The sequence below is a fragment of the Lathyrus oleraceus genome, chromosome 5 (assembly GCF_024323335.1).
Source record: "Lathyrus oleraceus cultivar Zhongwan6 chromosome 5, CAAS_Psat_ZW6_1.0, whole genome shotgun sequence".
NCBI classification, from domain to species: Eukaryota; Viridiplantae; Streptophyta; class Magnoliopsida; order Fabales; family Fabaceae; genus Lathyrus; species Lathyrus oleraceus.
In genome coordinates this window covers 542,129,912-542,134,882 of record NC_066583.1, presented here as the reverse complement: position 1 = coordinate 542,134,882, position 4,971 = coordinate 542,129,912, and the positions used below count along the sequence as shown (strand labels likewise).

Sequence of the window (4,971 nt, the reverse complement as noted above, 5' to 3'; positions counted from 1 at the left end):
TGGGTTCAACAAATGAGACCATAAGCAAAACATGGGTATGAAAAGCCAAACAGTGGGCTTAAGGGCCTATGCCCAATTGAATTTGGCAAGGGAGATAGAAAAAATTCAACAAGCATACTTATACTTCTCTACACATCACGTTCAAATTTATGTCCAATAAAAAGATCACCACCAGAGCTCCGGACCCACCACACCAGAGGCGGCGGTGTTGGGCGAAATTAAGAAATAAAACCACTTTTCTTCTCCTCTCAACCTCCTTTATCCTAATCTCATCAATTCTTTTCAAATGTTAATCAATTCTGAAAATTGAAGCACTAAAGCTATGAACCCTAATCATAAGAATTTAAATTAAATGGAGATGGGGGAAAATCAAGCCACCAAACCTTGGTCCTTTTATTCTCCACGCACAACCTACATTGTGGTATCAAAAATTTAGCAAACAAGAATGAAAAAAAAATTCTGATAAATTTTTTTCACCTATCAGCTCAAATCGAATAACGAACACCCATATTTATATCACATTATGAAAAAAATACAAAGAAATATTATTTCTAGAAACACTTTAATATTGTTTTAAAAGTAATGCACATGTTTTTATTTAAAAATGTTTTATAATTAACTTTTTTCTTAAAATTTCGAATTAAAAATTAGACTAAATAGTTTTCTTAAAACATAAGTTTACTTATTTCATTACTTTTTAAATAATTTTGTTGAATATCAAAATTTTAAAAAATCAATTAAATTTAAAGCTAATTTTAAATTTTAAAAAAAAAACATTTTTAAAACATGTTTTTTAAAAATCATGTAATTTTCACTATGTTTAATATTCAATAATGTACATTTTGTTACAGAATGTAAAACATAGTAATTAAAATTAGAAAAATAATTTTAAAATAACCTTTAGTATTTTAAAAGAAATTTTCATAAAAAATATTTTTAGAATTCAAAGAAAACATTTATTTTTAAGACTAAAACAAGCATTTTCTTTATTAGCATGAACAATTCGTTTTTAAAAATATATATATTTTTAACAAGGTATTTTTTTAATTATGGTTAGTTTTACACATTTTTGATAAATATAATATCCATGTAAATTACAATTACTTTGTTTTATATTTTTAATTTATTACAGTCAAACATAATTTTTCTAGAAAATATAATTCAATAAACAATATGTATCCCGTTAAATCATCATGATATTTTAATACGACTTAAATCATTTATTTAATAAATTGATAGTTTTTTATTGTATGATTGTGTTTTACATCCACAATACAGATTATCAAATTCTAATATTTGTAGTATATAAATATCCGTAAAAGATTCAATAAACAATAAATTTAGAGACGTTGTTTGTCCATTCATCTTTCAAGAGAACATGGCGATCGGCATCAATCGAGTACACTGTTTCATTGCAATTTTTTGCATCGAGGTAACCCACTTATTTATTTTCTACCTATTTTTTCATGTATATTTTCCAAATAATTTACTATATAGATGATGCCACAAAACTTTTCTCGGTATAAAAATTCTTTGTATTGATTGTAGGTGGTGCAAGAAGATACGAAGAAATTATGAGTGACGATGCCCAATTTGATTGTTTTGTTCACAGGAATGTCCATCATCCAATGAAGATTGTTCACAGAGATGTCAACGACAAGGTTTGAGTAGTGGCAGTTGTCAAGGACGTCTATGTTGTTGTCCAACAAATACACTCTAAATCTAGCTATATACCCCATTACAAGTTTATGTATGAATTATGGCTTCATCAATAAAAAATAAAAACAAACACATTGAATAAAGTTTACATTGATCTCAAATTTAACTTTCAAGTGGATGAAAAATATTATACTGCACCAAAAATATAACTTCTGCACCAAATTTAATCGAGAAGAATACTGCAAATATTATACTGCACCAAATAGGAAGATGTTTGATTTTAGCATGTTCTTATTTTATTTTAATTTTTAAGATATTATTTATATACTTTGGTCATAATCACGTTTACTCATTTAAAATAAATTTATTTGAGAACAATATTCTAAAGATAAAATATTTATTATTATTGTGTGGGAACAATTGGCAACTCTGTTAGGGATATTTGCTCCCTAAAGACAGTCGAGCCTATCCTTTAGTTTTAGGATTATTGTATTTTTTTGTTTTTTCTTTGTTTTATTTGTTTTATTTATTTTTTGCTTTATTTTTATTTTTCTTTTCTATTTTTATCTTATATATTATTTAACGTTATTTAACATTATGGGGTTTGGAGTTTTGTTTGAGAATAAGATCTACGCCCAAGCTCAAAAAGAAACATAAGCTTAAGTAAGGGGTTGACATGTATTGACCAATGAGATGCACATCCCAATATATTTTTTACGCCAACTCCTCCTATAGTAGTTCAGTTCAAAGTGTTAGTCATGAATTCGCTAGCTCATCCTGATGACGAAACTTTTAATCTGATACATGACTCTAGGGACCTATTCTAGAACCCGAACATTGAGATTAGGGATGGCAAAAAAAAAGCTCATACCCGCGTATATCGTCGGATAAAATCCATTGCGGATATGGGACTGACAGCTTAATCGGTATCCATAGATAAAATAAATGGATATTTAAATAGTTGTTTGTTAATGAATATGGATGAAAATTTAGTGATACTCATGTCCACCAATATTCGTATCTATTAATAAATTATATAAAGAAAATCAATATCATTAGTTCATTGTACACTTTCTTTTCATCATCTAAAAAAAGTAGTCTTATTATACTTCTTTTTTTAAAAAAAAAACTTTGAAGAAAACCTTTCACATTGCATATAAATTCTATTAGTCATTTCATATTTAAGCTCTTCAATACTCATACCTCACTTCAACAATTTCACCGTCCAACCAACCAATGTCATCCTTCCTTTGTCGAACCAATGCCTCCCATCCTACTCCTCTTTTTTCCGCTCCTCCATCATAACTTACAATCACAACATCTATTATTTGCTTGGTTAAAAATAAAATGTATGAATATTATGTTTGTATCTTATTTTGTTTTGGTGAAAAAGAAGAAAATTATGTGATGAAATTTTATAATTAAATTAAGAGCGAATTGTATGGATGTTATGTGAGAATAACTTTTTGTATCTTTAAAAGAAGCTAAAAATATATATTTTTCCAAAAATAATTTTAGAAAAAAATATTATTCATGGATATCAGCAAATATATGCGGGTAACTTAAAACCCGTGGATTACACGCTTAACAGATACCCGCATGGATATGAGGCAAATACATATATCATATTTATCTAACAGGGAGAATATGAATATCATAGTATTTGTCCCCATGGATATCCATTTACATCCCTAGTTTAGACTTCGTTTATACGAAAACCATGTTTCAGGGAGACCCTTCGTGATTTCATTATAAATTGGGCTAGGCCTTATATCATGATGAAGTTTCATTTGTGGCTCGTGACCTTGAGTTTGTTCTTAAATAGATAACAAAATCCAAGAGCATCCATAGACCGATGGTCAAAATGAGAGGAATATCTAGTCTTTGGAGGATATTTTGAGGACTTGTGTCAAGGAGATTTTTGGGATGTTTTTTGGCCATTGATTGAGTTTACATACAATAACAACTATCATTCGAGCATTGGAATTGTTTGTTCGAACGGTTGTATGGGACAAGGTTTGGGACTCGTCTATGTTGGTTTAAGTCTAGAGAGAGTGTTGTACGTGGATCAGAAATTATGCAACAGACTATAGAGAAAGTGAAGATGATCCAAGAGAAGACGAATGCATCTCAGAGTATGGAGAATAGCTATCACGTTAAGCGGATAAAGGCTCTTGAGTTTTTCGAGAGAGATCACAAGTTTATGAGGGTCACACCTATGACTAGTGTTAGAAGAATATTGAAGTCTAAGAATCTTACTCCTCATTTTATTGGTCCCTATCTGATTTCCCATAGAATTGGAGTTATTGCCTACAGGATGGACTTTCCATTGTTTCTTTTGAACCTACATGATGTTTTCCATGTGTCTCAGCCCTGGAAGTACATTCCTGATCCGTCACATATAATCCAAATGGGTGATGTGCAAGTGAGAGAAAATATGATTGTTGTTGCATTGCCCATGAAGATCGAGAAGTGAAGCAACTCATAAGGTATGAGATTGCTTTAGTGAAGGTGGTCTAGGGAGGACCTGCCGGAGGGAGTTTGACATAGGAGCTGGAGAGCCGTATGAAGGAATCATATCCAAATTTGTTTTCTCTAGGTAATTTTCGAGGGTAAAAATCCTTTTAAGTCGGGGAGAGTTGTAACACCCTCAACGTTTAAATAAAGTATTTTATTTAATTGTTAGTGTAATTGATATTTTATATTTGAATTTTGATATTTTTCCGAGAGCATGAGTATTTTAGTAATTTACTAATTACCAGGTGTACATTCCGGAATTCCCTGGGGCTAAGATTTCGAAAACCGAGTACGAAAAGGGAAAGTAGGTCAAGTAACGATGACCTTACACAAGTTGGAGCCCGATTAGGGTTCACTTAGATACAAAGCAAGCATGTCGGAGCCAATTTTGTAATAACACTAACAGAAGAATAAGTTGGATCCGACTTCAGTGCTAGGAAATCATATGGACAGTCGTATGGGATGGTTACTAAATGTCCTCGTAATTACATAGGAGTTACAGAAATTGATGGAAAAGGTGTTACTTGGGATTTAAGGAAGACGGCTGGCATTATTAGAGGTCATTTTAACATGGGATATGAATGGGCATCCCTTTAATAACCCTGGGAGGTGGATAAGAATACAAATACAACTAATACCACCTAACTAAATAGGACAATTATGATCTCTCTTGCCTAAGTTTCATGGAGATTTCTCCAAATAGTTTTTAGGGAGAACATTTGGCGCTCACCATGGGGTGTTGGTAAAACTTTGTCAGGCCTCATACGAAAATCATACATTATGTAATCATCAACA

At 31.0% G+C, this 4,971-nt stretch overlaps 1 long non-coding RNA gene across 1 annotated transcript; it reads left to right on the top strand.

The window, feature by feature from the left end:
• The first annotated feature begins 1,347 nt into the window (after nucleotides 1–1,347).
• On the top strand, nucleotides 1,348–1,807 carry LOC127086238 (uncharacterized). Its single transcript, XR_007789444.1, has 2 exons — nucleotides 1,348–1,432; nucleotides 1,549–1,807. It is a non-coding gene; the product is annotated as an uncharacterized LOC127086238 (long non-coding RNA).
• Nucleotides 1,808–4,971: the final 3,164 nt, after the last annotated feature.